At 45.7% G+C, this 13803-nt stretch overlaps 1 protein-coding gene across 1 annotated transcript in view; it reads left to right on the forward strand.

Annotated features, from left to right (window-relative positions):
• The first annotated feature begins 10539 nt into the window (after nt 1-10539).
• The window catches only part of LOC137522868 (galactoside alpha-(1,2)-fucosyltransferase 2-like), a 79527-nt gene continuing 76263 nt past the window's right edge, over nt 10540-13803 (forward strand). The window contains exon 1 of the mRNA XM_068243009.1: nt 10540-10614. The gene's annotated coding sequence lies outside the window, so the exon portion shown is untranslated. The remainder of the gene's footprint in view (nt 10615-13803) is intronic.

The raw sequence follows: 13803 nt of genomic DNA on the forward strand, positions 1-13803 counted from the left end.
GTGAACTGGGCCTTAGTTCTTGTTGCTACTTAATTCATTCTCTTTCCCTTTTCTTTCCTACGCACCTTTTTCTCTAGGGGTTAGTTGTAGCACTGTTTGAATGAACATAATTACCGTATACAGAAAAGCAAAAGTACTAATATCAACAACTAGCTAGTTTATTGCCAAGCTCCGAAAAAGGGTGCAAAGTACTTACAATTGATCTACAGAAAACAGAAGAGAAAAGGAGACAGCTAGGAGAAATCTAAAAAAAAAAAAAAAAAAAGCAAAAAATAGTCAACCTTCTACAGTCACTAGGTGGCACCACAGGGGTGCCCATTAGGTAGATCGCGATCTACCGGTAGATCACAAGGACTTCATGGTAGATCTCGACCCCACTACATTTTCCATTCTGTATATACAAATGTGCTCCTAAAATTGTACATAGGATAGGTAGATCCTTTTGACTTGCTAATTTTTAAAGTAGCTCACAAGCCCAAAAAGTGTAGGCATTCCTGAGACATTCCAGCACATCTGAAGTGAAAGGAATACAGCTGAAGCTCAAAAAATTAGAATATCATGTAAAAATCTATTTATTTCAGTTATTCAACTTAAAAGTTCAAACTAATATATGAAAAAGGAACCCTTTGCAGGTGTTTTGGATTAATTGGCTGATTAGAGTCTGTGAACCTAGAATATTGAATCTTTCACAATATTTTAACTTTCTGTGATTTTGATTTTGGGGTTCTCATAAGCTGTAAGCCATAATCATCAACATTATAACTAGGGATGATCGGAAAGTGCAATTCCCGATTCCGCGTAATTCCACGTTCCGACGGAAAAATTTCAGTAATCTCAATTTAAACCTCGTTTTTGATAAATTGTAGGCCATGGGACCTAGTGGCTGTTCCACCAGTCTTTTTTTTTTTCAGCAGCAGGAGTTGTCACGTAGGCTATGGGACCTAGAGGTGGTACCGCGGCAGTCATTATAAGTTTAGTTTGCAGCAGCAGGAGTTGTCGCGTAGGCTATGGGACCTAGAGGTGGTTCCGCGGCAGTCATTATAAGTTTAGTTTGCAGCAGCAGGAGTTGTCGTGTAGGCTATGGGACCTAGAGGTGGTTCCGCGGCAGTCATTATAAGTTTAGTTTGCAGCAGCAGGAGTTGTCGCGTAAGCCATGGGACCTAGAGGTGGTTCCGCGGCGGACATTATAAGTGTGGTTTGCAGCAGCAGCAGTTGTCGCGTAAGCCATGGGACCTAGAGGTGGTTCCGCGGCAGTCATTATAAGTTTGGTTTGGAGCACCAGGAGTTGTCGCGTAGGCTATGGGACCTAGAGGTGGTTCCGCGACGGACAGTATAAGTTTGGTTTGGAGCAGCAGGAGTTGTCGCGTAGGCTATGGGACCTAGAGGTGGTTCCGCGGCGGTCATTATAAGTTTGGTTTGGAGCAGCAGGAGTTGTCACGTAGGCTATGGGACCTAGAGGTGGTTCCGCGGCGGTCATTATAAGTTTGGTTTGGAGCAGCAGGAGTTGTCGCGTAAGCCATGGGACCTAGAGGTGGTTCCGCGGCAGTCATTATAAGTTTGGTTTGCAGCAGCAGGAGTTGTCGCGTAGGCTATGGGACCTAGAGCTGGTTCCGCGGCGGTCATTATAAGTTTGGTTTGGAGCAGCAGGAGTTGTCACGTAGGCTATGGGACCTAGAGGTGGTTCCGCGGCGGTCATTATAAGTTTGGTTTGGAGCAGCAGGAGTTGTCGCGTAAGCCATGGGACCTAGAGGTGGTTCCGCGGCAGTCATTATAAGTTTGGTTTGCAGCAGCAGGAGTTGTCGCGTAGGCTATGGGACCTAGAGCTGGTTCCGCGGCGGTCATTATAAGTTTGGTTTGGAGCAGCAGGAGTTGTCGCGTAAGCCATGGGGCCTAGAGCTGGTTCCGCGGCGGTCATTATAAGTTTGGTTTGGAGAGGCAGGAGTTGTTGCGTAGGCTATGGGACCTAGAGGTGGTTCCACGGCGGTCATTACAATTACAATTGGTGCTGAAATAATTCCATTTTCATGCAGTAATCTTGTTGTTTTCACTTTAAGCTTCTTCTAGGGTCTTCCTTGTGATTGGCGTAAAAAAATCCACATTCCAACGGAATTAGGCATAGCAATTCAGGAATTCCGGCAGAACGGTATAGTAATTGCATTCCGATGCGACGGAACGGAATCGCCAATTTCCGACTGGAATCGCGGAAAACGGAATTCCGCGGAATGCGGTGAGCATCCCTAATTATAACAAATAAAGGCTTGAAATATCTCGCTTTGCATGTAATGAGTCTATTTCATATATTAATTTCACCTTTTAAGTTGAATTACTGAAATAAATGGAATTTTGCATGATTTAATTTTTCAGGTTTCACCTGTATGAAGGCTGCCATATTTATTTTCTTTTAAAGAATACAAGAGGCGGTGATCGAGAATGCGCGCAGCCAGGGCCGCACAGGCACAGTGGCCAGGGACTGGCTCTGTCGGTGGAAATGAAACTTTGTTGCTGTAGGGGACTGGAGGATCAGTTTGTCCCAGCGTGGGCACAGAGTGGCTGCAGAAGGGGGGCGGTAGAAGCCCCCGGTAAGTCAAGCTTGCTTTTTTTTTTTTTTTTTTTTAACAGACTTAAGTTTCCCTCTAAAAGGAAATAAAATATGGCTGCCTCCGTATCCTTCTCACTTCAGGTGTTTTTTAAAGTGAATCTGAAGAGGGAGAAGGATATGGAAGTTGACATATTTACTGTATTTTTGGACTATAATGCTCACTTTTTCTTCCCCAGCAGTGGGTGGGGTGGGGGGGGGGGGTAGTCAGTGCGTCTTATAGTCCAAATATAATTTCAGCCAGGTGTTAGGTGGCGTGTATAGCCATTTACCGCTGGAGCCAGGCTCAGTTTCTAGCAGACGGCCGAGTAGCTGAGCGTTGCTAGCTCTGTTTAGAAGCTCAGAGCGACACACGGATGGAGAGCAACACAGGAGTGACATCCCTGGACAGCCACTTACAGAAGTATTGAGCGGCAGCCCAGAGAAAGTAGAAGCGACGAGCGAGATACCACAGGACTTTACTACAGAACTTATTGGAAAACAACCCGAAGAAGGTACTGTGCTCTGCTGTGTGCATTGATTGGCTGCAGGATTTTTGACCTGCCTACGAAGGCTGCTGTGTTTTGCACTGAGGACAATTGTATGTCCAAGCCAATCTCTACCAACCACGCCACGCAGAAGCACGGCCAGCTAGTCTGCAGTGTCCCAACGGTATCTCAGTGAGAGGGTCCCTCCTTCGGCTGTTGTCGATGTGCTGCTGCTGCACACAACAACCAACAGGCTCAGAGTGAGTAGACCAGCAGCTTTGTATGAACTTCGCTTGCGGGGTCGGATCCGCTTGGGTAATGCATTTCAATGGGCTGGTGCACACCAGAGCGGGAGGCGTTTTGCAGAAACGCATACTCCCGGGCTGCTGCAGATTTTGGATTGTGGATGCGTTTCTGCCTCAATGTTAAGTATAGGAAAAACGCAAACCGCTCTGAAAAACGGCACTTCAGAGCGGTTTGCCAGGCGTTTTTTGTTACAGTAGCTGTTCAGTAACAGCTTTACTGTAACAATATATGAAATCTACTACACCAAAAACGCTTTCCAAAACCGCAAAATGCTAGCTGAAACACTACAAAAAAATAAGAAAAAGCGTTTCAAAATCTGCTAGCATTTTGCGGATCCGCTAGCGTTTTTTGGTGTGCACCAGGCCTTACATAGCAGCTACAATACCACACAGCATGCTTCATGACTCCAGATGCTCTAGACTCAGTCATATTTGGTGTTTCAAACAAGTGGAGAGGTTGATTAGCATTTGACAGCCTGGGAGATTTATTAGCAGATCAGACACTGATCTCAGTAAGTATCCAGACATACCATCTTCAGACTGTGAGTACAGAGATGTGTCCTGCTCAGTGTGCAGGCTTGCAGCTGATCAGCTTGGCAGTGGCACTCTATTTCTCAGGGCTGGATTTATGCAAAGGCCACATAGGTAGGGTGGCCACTTGCATAACCCCAAAAAGGAGGACATCAGACCCTGAAAAGGAGGACATCGTACTGAGCGTGCCAAAAGTGGGTGTGGTCAAGCATAACATGGGCGTGGTCATGGGTGGGGCCAAATATACATGACCTTAGCAGTGGTGTAAATTGTCTGCCGGGGAAGTTTGAGCTCTGCCGTAGTGTAGCCCCCAAAAATAGATGTAATCTGACAGCATTTCACCAAAAATACGCGTAATCTGGTAGAAGTTCCTCCAAAATACAAATAATATGGCAGTGGTTCCCCCAAAATAGACAATGTGGCAGCAGCAGTTCCCCCCAACATACACATAATCTGGAACCAGCTCCCCAAAATACGCGAAACCTGGCAGCGGATCACCCAAAATACACATAACATCCAAAATACATGTAATCTGGCAGCAGTGGTCCCCCAAACATACACAATATGGCAGCAGTTCCCCCAAATACACAAAATCTGGCATCAGCCGTGCCCCTAACATACATAATATGGCAGCAGTTCCCTATAAATACAGATAATCTGACAGCAGTTACCCCAAAATAGGTACCCCCAGCATAGGTAGCCAGGTTTATAGGTGTCCCCAGTATAAGTAGTCATGAGTATAGTTGTCCCCAGAATAGGTAGCCAGGTGTATAATGTCCCCAGAATAGGTAGCCAGGTCTTTGGGTGTCCCCAGAGTAGTTAGCCAGGTCTATAGATGTCTCCGGTACAGATGGCCAGGTTTTTAGGTGTCCCCAGAATAGTTAGGCAGGTCTATAGGTGTCCCCAGTATATGTAGCCAGGTCTTTAGGTTCCCCCAGAATAGTTAGCCAAGTGTATAGGTGTCTCCAGTACAGATAGCCAGGTGTATAGTGTCCCCAGTATATATAGCTAGGTCTATAGGTGTCCCCAGTATATTTAGCCAGGGCTATGGGTGTCCCAAGTATATGTAGCCAGGTCTATAGGTGTCCCCAGAATAGTTAGCCAGGTGCCCCCGGCAGGAGGGGGAGCTCAGTGAAGGGAGAGCGGTAGGTACAGCAGTGTGAAAGGGGGGACATCTCCCCCCCCCCCCCTTTCCTCACCTTTGGGCTCCCCCTTCCTCGCTCTCCCCTCTAGAACTAAAGTTTTGGGGTGGCTGGCAGCGGGTGGGACTTACCTGCCTCCTTCCACGGCGAAGCAGAAGTGATGTCCGGTTTATGAGTCATTTGAGCCTGTTCTTTCCTGTGATCCGACTCATCCACTGAACAGAATCAGTTCAGTGGATGAGACAGGAACTGCAGCTGAACACAGTGCAGCTGCAGTTCCTGTCTCATCCACTGAACTGATTCGGTTCAGTGGATGTGTCGGTTCATTACACTCACAGGAAAGAACAGGATCAAATGACTCATGAACCGGACATCACTACGCAGCGCTTGGAGCGAGGCAAGGTAAGTCCCGGCCACTGCCAGTCACCCCAAAACTTTAGTTCTAGAGGGGAGAGCGAGGAAGGGGGAGCCCAAAGGTGAGGAAAGGGGGGGAGATGTCCCCCCTTTCCCACTGTGCCCATAGTTCCCTATTCACTGCGCTCTCTCCCTCCACACAGCCCAAAAAGGAGGACATCTGGCTGTCCTCCCTTGCCTTGCGCCGGACGGAGGACAAGCAGTCCAAAAACCGGACTGTCCGGCCTAAATCCGGACAGATGGCCATCCTACACATAGGCCATGTCCTATAGCACCACAGGATTACGGAGCAGGTGGGGAGTAGGCTATACTAGGGAAGGGGGGGAAGGGTCACCTGGCTACCTATACTGGAGGTAGGGGTGGTCATTAGGCTAACTTTACAGGGGAGGGTCATCTGGCTTCTTATACTAGAGGGAAGGCGGGGAGGGGTCATCAGGCTATCTAATCTGGAGGATGGGGGGGAAGGGTTATCTGGCTACCTATGCTGGAGGTGTGGGGCAAAGGGTCATCTAGCTGTCTATAATAGCAGGAAGGGTCAATGGGCTACTTATACTGGAGGAAGGGGGAGGGTCACCTGGATACCTAAATTGGAGGAGGGGAGGGACATCTGGTTACCTATACTGAAGGGGGTGGCTGCTGACAGTAGCCTTGGCCGGTAAAGAGTGAAAATCCGGCCCTGCTATCTCTACAGTGTCAGTGGCTTTACACTATGTGCTATTGTGAGTTTGCATGACTTTTTTGCTCGTTGCGACAAGCAAAAGTGGAACTGGTTGCTCTTGAAGTCCAAGGAGTTCTATGAATATAGACAGACTTTATTGTTTCTGCTGCCCTGCTTACTTTCAGCTCAGGCTGCTTGCGCAGGCCCGCTTTTCTTTTTTGTCATGTGCATGGTTGGGCAAGAGGGGTTGAGTGGTTGATTGTAGCAGCACTTTTATTTTTATTATTATTGTTGATGCTCCACAAGACACTCTGCACTATAGACACACCAGGTTTAGTGTATATATATATTTTTTACCCCGGTTTTTGTCCTCTAAACCTAGGTGCGTTTTATAGTTCGGAGCATTTAAAAAGTTCGAAAAATATGGGATTTAATTTTAAGAAAACCAAACTAGTTGCCTGGCAGTCCTGCTGATCCTTTCCCTCTAATACATTTAGCCACAGACCCTGAACAAGCATGCAGATCAGATGTTTCATGTTTAAAAGGAAATAAATATATAATACACCTCTCATTTCAGTTTACTGGAAGTGTGTTGCATGGAGCGTCCCAGAATTACTTTGGCCTCAAATTTTTGAATTGGAGGACAGGCCCACCAAGTGTAGAGTATCCTGCAGCTGCGCAAAATTTCCAGCATATATTGGATTCTGTGTTTAGTTTCCTGGATTTCATGCTCTGAGTTAAACACCACGTTGCTGTTATTTGAATTGAAAACAATTGATAGGTTGAATGACAAGGGAGCCAGACATTCCAAATTGCAGAGATCTGTCTTCTCTCTCGAGCCCAAACTCGGATTCCCATTTTAAATGGATATTATCGAGGAGGAAGAATTCTGACCTTCAAAGTTCCCAGGAAAGAGGTCTTTTAAGGTGCCCATACACGATTCAACCAAAACACTTTTTTTCCCAACAAAAGTGATCAATTGCATAAAAAAAAGCAACAAAAAAAAATTTCGGATCAAGAAAAGTAGATCACGTTTGTCTAATTTTTTGATAAATGTTTGATCAGAGGTTTTTGAAAAATCAGATATAAAAATATAAAAATGAAATATTTTATTCAATCTTTTAAAAAAAAAAAAAACATTCTGAAAAATTGATCATACGTGTATGATAAATTGGTTTGATTTTTCAAAAGATCAAGCGGAATTCAGATTTCTTTGATTGGGTTGGGTGAGCCTCACTATTTACCTATAGGGTACTGCTCCTCTGGTCCCTGGCTTGTGCGCCATCTTCTCCGCCTGACCAGCCGCATCTACCACATTTTGTAGTTCCCGGCAGTGTTCTTTCGTGCATGCCGCAATAAATGCCTGAAGATGTAGTCTTTGGTTGTGAATACAAAGATGTTTTTTTTTACGCACAAGAGGAAAACACTGCTGGGAACTACAATATGCAGCATATCTCTCTCTCGGGTGGAGAAGATGGCGCATCTCATATGGGTCGAGGATCCAGAGGCCTCCCTCTCCCAAGGTGAGTACCTATTTGAGGTACTTTTTTCTCTACAGGTTTCTTTTAAGTTCAAAGTGACAGGGGCTATTTCTCTATACTTGGTGCCAGCGCGTACTGATGAAGTCACGTGGGGCCTGAATTCAGAAGTACAAGGACAACGGCAGTGTGGATGGCAGCAGGTAAAGTATAACTGGATGGACACGGGGAAGGTGGGAGACATAAAACATTAGGGGGGGGACAATGGCTGGGGGTTTCCGTCACGTTCGTCATTATCACACGCCGCTATCCTCATGCACAAGATTGAACCTCTCAGCCGCAGATTCCCAAGCATGTCTGATCGATGTATGCACCAATTTCGGACCAAAATTGGCCGCATTGCCAATAGCACATGTTCTTGGCACCAACAATTTTCAGCCAGTTTGATTACAATTATCAAATCGGCTGGTCGATGGCCACCAAGTCCAGTAATCTATGGGCACCTGAAGGCAAAGTAGAGCTCCAGCAGAGAGCGATTTCATCAGCAAGTCCCCCACTGGCTTCCGGGATTCCGTCTCTGGATACACGCACGCCCCACATGGTTTCTTAGTAAGGGAACGCATGTGACCACATGGGGCATGCGTGTATGCAGAGCCGGAACCCCAGAAGCCAGTGGGGAACAAGCGGAGGCCGCGGAGAGGTAATGTATACATTAACACTGGGCATGAGGGGACAATTACATTAGAAAGGACAGTGTCAGGTTTCGTCTGGCTCGACGATTGTCGGGAAATTGCACGCCATACCACCGGGCGCACGATCGAGAATGTGACCAATTTTCGTCCTGAAATTGGTTGCATTGTCAGTCGGGCATGCACTTGGCGGCACCGATTTTCATGCAATTTGATTATAATAATCGAACTGGATGGTCGATGGCCTGCCAAGTCATCTGGTGTATGGCCACCTTTAGGCTTTCCCATTTTTCCTTCTTACAACACATCACGCCAAATGAGCAGTCCGTGAAAAAAAGGCCTTACTGTTTCTCTGTGAGGACTTTTCTTTTTTCCTCCTAACCTAGCTCTGTGTTAATTTTCCCACCATACTGCCAGAGCTAACTGTCCCTCCCACAGCAAACGTTGCATAGACAACGGGCTTACATCACTGAAAAAACTCTTCAAAGGGAGGGGGGGATTCAATTAGCTTCTTCTCATAGTGTCCCTATCTTATCCGATAGAATAAAAGGAATTTTTCTGTTATTTGCATGCGGAGATAAGCTTGTTACTGTAGCTAAAAAACAAACAAACAAACAAAAAAAAAAAAACATTCCCATAATCCTGCTGGTGCTACAGCAGCCAAATCAGGTAAAAAGTAAAAAAAAAAAATGTTGAGAACATATAGATTTTAGAAAAAAAAGAAAAAAAGGGTATTACATATATTTTGTGGGCACTAAATGATTTTGGCAATTTGTTATTTTTAGACGTTATAACCCCTTTAATACATACCATCCTTTGACAGATTTATTGTAACAAAATGATCAAAGTTATTGTCAGGCTCTGCCTCTACTGGTGACATCTCTGTGAAGGTGCTTCATGAACTTCCTCTCTTCACCAGCAGATGTCAGTATGAACTAATCTTAATTCATATTGTTTCCCTGCCTGCCAGCAGAGGGCTCACTCCTCCAAAACTTGTTCTCCTCTATAGACTATTGTTGGGAGAAGATTTGGATGATCACCTGATGTCTCTGCACAAGGATAAAAGCCAAGTCTGAACACTACTCCAGTGCTAGCTCATCGTATCTGTGACCTGGCTCTCCTAGCCTGAGTTCTGGCCCTTGTAGCTTGTGTCCTGTTTATCCTGTGTTCTTGCTATTCCGTGTATGACCTTTAGCCTTGCTCTCGACGATTCTTTGCCTAAGCGACTACATTGTATGGTTTGATATCCTGATTCATGTTCTGCCTGTATGACTGCCGTTAGCTTGTTCCTTGTGTACTGAGAATTATCTCCTGTATATATTTGTTAATATCTACTGGGTATATTTAACCAGGTTACGGGGTCTGTGTGCACACAATGGTATATATGCACTGGGTTGCTCTGCATTACTCCTTATGCAGAGAGATCTATTTGTATATACTCTGGATGGCATGTGTATGTCAATCTTAATACATTGCCTGCAGAGTTGTTTTCTTGTCCAGGTGCGTAACAATAGACCCTGCAAGGGATGCATCTGTGGGGGGCCCAGAAGCCACAGGGGGCCCCGTTTTGAGAGACTGACAACAAAGGGCAAGGAGAAATAAAACTTTCTGCTCTCTGCACAATTACATAGTTACATAGTTATTTAGGTTGAAAAAAGACATCCATCCATCGAATTCAACCAGAGAAAAAAGTACAAAGTACTCAACCAGAGAACAAATTGTTCAGCCACGGATAATGAATCAGACAAAGATTTGTAGACAGTCCCTATTCAGTGGGGGCCCCATCCAAAGTTTCTCAGGGGGCCCAAGTGATTTCTAGTTACGCCTCTGATCTTGACTGAATATCATTGCATTTATTGCTGTGCATGAGCCTATCATTGTCATTGCCATGCATGAGATTAATGTACATTGCTGGTCACATTTCTTTATGTTCTTAGTTAATAAACTCCGTCTCTCATTATTCATTTACTCCTTGTCTCAGTACTTTAGTCATTTCCTGAACAGTGACATTTCCATTTGGTTGCAGCATTCATGCATTGCTCATAAAGTGTGTTATGCTGGATTTGCAATGCATGATTTGTATGCAACCCTTATATTACCTTTGAGTGGGTGTTGGGACTCACCAATGTATGTCAGGCATTTCTGAGACAATGTCCTCTGGCCAGCCAAGAGTGTTTGCACCTAATGTGCTATAAAAACCTTAGTAGCGGATATATGCCAGGGGGTGGCAGTGACAGACATGATAAACTACTATCTAAAAGTCCAAAGTGCACAGATCTTTTCCATGGTACAGGTTATCCGGGAGATCGGTCTTCCCTGCTCTTTTCAATATCTGTAAGTAACTTAAAATATGTGATTATTTATTATCTTCTTGTCCTGTCTCATAGCTATGCTTTGAGACTTTGTGCTCCTTCTGAAGTCTGAACAATGTGTAGAGACGACTGTGGTTTGAGTTACTTCTGCATTTAATCTGCTGCAGGTGGGGTGTGGATATGGGAAAGGCTCTTTAGTAATACAGCCAAGCTAATAGGTAACATGGGACAGGCTTCAGGACTAGCTATATATTAATACAGCAATGCAGTTATAGATAGACATGGTTTGAAGTCGTTAGTGTTAAGAGTTGTTTGAAGGGTACTTTTCTTTATACTCCAGCAGCTATGGAATATAAAGATGGGTGTTGGCCGGGAATACACTTAAAGAGAACCTTAACTGAGAGGGATATGGATGTTTCCTGGTAAACAATACCAGTTGGCTGGCATTGCTGGTTATCTCTTTTGCTGCAGTAGTGGCTGAATCACACACCTGAAACAAGCATGCAGCTAATCCAGTCTGACTTCAGTCAGAGCACCTGATCTGTATGCTTGTTCAGGGGCTGTGGCTAAAAGTATTAGAGACACAGGATCAGCAGGAGAGTCAGGCAACTGGTATTGTTTTAAATGGAAAAATCCATATCCTTCTCAGTTTAGGTTCCCTTTAAGATGCAGGAGTGGAAGACAATGTTGTTGATGGTGATGTCTTCATTTCAAGCATCTGCTACACACTGTACTGTAGAGTACATAAGTCTCCCTCATATTACAGGGAACTGCCGGGGCCACATTTGTGGGGTGAGCAACAGGGAGGCAAAGGGAGGAAAAGGCAGGTTTGGATGACAAGAGGAAGCTGGCAGAGGCAGCTGATGTCTCCTCTGGGTCTTCGTTAGGGATGGAAGAATCTAAACAGTTCCGAGTTATGAATTTCGCATCAAAATTTTAATGTTTTGAGCTAGAACTCTGGGTTCTGTACTGCGTTTTGAATTAAAGTCAATAGTGCCAACCTTCGCAGTTAAAGTCAATATACCGGGCAGGGCCCATAGAGGTCGGACCTACCATTTACCTGAAATAAAAGCCGTGACACCCAATTGGAGTTTAAAGGCCACAGCTTTAATACAGATTTAAGATAATACAATCTAGAAAAACAATTAAATCAATCATGCATTAAGCAATAATAATAAGAATAACTTGCGTAAACCGCGCTCTGACAGGTCCCGTGACAATGCCTTTCCTCTTTGTGAATGTCACAGTACCAACCACCGGCTTGCGCTAAAACCTTGTGCCACTGACCCGCGCCAGTGACACCCATTAAACTTTGCGCCACTGAACCTTGCCAGTGACGCCCATGGTGCCATTAACCAGTCGATGACCCACCCTAGAGCCACCTAGTTTAATGACCCAGAAACCATTGTGCCTCCATGGCACCCATATATCATAACCAGCACTATGCACTCTTAGCATAAATGCCTTACTCCGTTCGCCAAGCGCGGTGTGTACTTCTGGTTTCGATGTCGTCCAGGCCGGCATTGTCACGGACCCGCCTCTTGCTGTGACGAATCTGTTAGGATACAACAAGGGTAGCATAGTTAGGGTATGTTCCCAACACCCATGTGGCCACTTGCGGGATTCTGACAAGCGGTGCACAGGGAGGGTGGGTGGGAGAGTTTCCTGTATCCTATTTGGGCAGAAAGAGAGAGCAGCTCTCCTGCTCTTTTCCTATAATGCCTGGGGGAAGGTACCCCTTCGGGCGCTCCACCTTTAATTCACACCTGAGCCGAATTGTGCCTGTTCAGTCCATCCCAGGGCCCGCCCAGTCATGCCCCTTTCGTTCCAGCTGTGCCTGAACTCTCGGGTTACTTGACCGGGCAGGGCCCATAGAGGTCGGACCTACCATTTACCTGAAATAAAAGCCGTGACACCCAATTGGAGTTTAAAGGCCACAGCTTTAATACAGATTTAAGATAATACAATCTAGAAAAACAATTAAATCAATCATGCATTAAGCAATAATAATAAGAATAACTTGCGTAAACCGCGCTCTGACAGGTCCCGTGACAATGCCTTTCCTCTTTGTGAATGTCACAGTACCAACCACCGGCTTGCGCTAAAACCTTGTGCCACTGACCCGCGCCAGTGACACCCATTAAACTTTGCGCCACTGAACCTTGCCAGTGACGCCCATGGTGCCATTAACCAGTCGATGACCCACCCTAGAGCCACCTAGTTTAATGACCCAGAAACCATTGTGCCTCCATGGCACCCATATATCATAACCAGCACTATGCACTCTTAGCATAAATGCCTTACTCCGTTCGCCAAGCGCGGTGTGTACTTCTGGTTTCGATGTCGTCCAGGCCGGCATTGTCACGGACCCGCCATGGCATTCGGGCTTGCCGCTTCAAGGACGAATGCCCGCCCTCAAACAGAGCGCGGCTTCTAGGGCTTCTCCTAACCCAGACAGAAAAATCTCATTACCCAGAACGCTCAGGTGAACCCTATCGTTTTGAAAATGCCCCTCCTGACTCTCTAGCAATTTGTGACGGACGGCTATGCCCCCCTTTTGTGCTATACATTTCAAAATAGCTCTGTTGATTCTTCGCCTGGAACGGTTTAAGATTCTTTCCGGGGGAGGTGGGCGCCAGTTAGATCTCGGGATCATTACGGATCATATAATGGTTGCCCGCGGGAGCTCCTGACTAACTTGTCTAAAAAGTTCTTTTGTATCCAGCATCAGGAGATGCATTGGCTTCGTCCCTACTTTGTTTCCCCCTATGTGTCTTATGACTATATCTGGCTACTCCCTAACCCTGGCTAGATATGTCAGATTTTTGGCCTAGCCCTTCCACCTTTGCCCCTGGGAACCTAAACCAGTGTACCTCCAAGTCCCCTCTTACCTGCCCCGGCCACTGACCCCATCCCATGATCCGAGACGGGGACAAAGCCACGGGTGTATGTTACTTACCTAGAAGGTAAAGAGACTATATCTACCCCAAACGAGCATGTATTAACGCTACCACTACGTTTTTTTTTTTTGTTTTTTTTTTTATTTATTTTTATATATATGTATATACATATGCACACATACCTGCAGCTAGTGCTCTGCCAGGTGTTTGGGGCTGTTGTCGCCCTGCCCTTTCGGCTAAATGGCATTATTCCCTTCTTTGTACACCTTTACTTGCGGCTACTGTTCCGCCAAGCATGGGAGTAGGACTGT

This window comes from Hyperolius riggenbachi, chromosome 6 (genome assembly GCF_040937935.1).
Source record: "Hyperolius riggenbachi isolate aHypRig1 chromosome 6, aHypRig1.pri, whole genome shotgun sequence".
NCBI classification, from domain to species: domain Eukaryota; kingdom Metazoa; phylum Chordata; class Amphibia; order Anura; family Hyperoliidae; genus Hyperolius; species Hyperolius riggenbachi.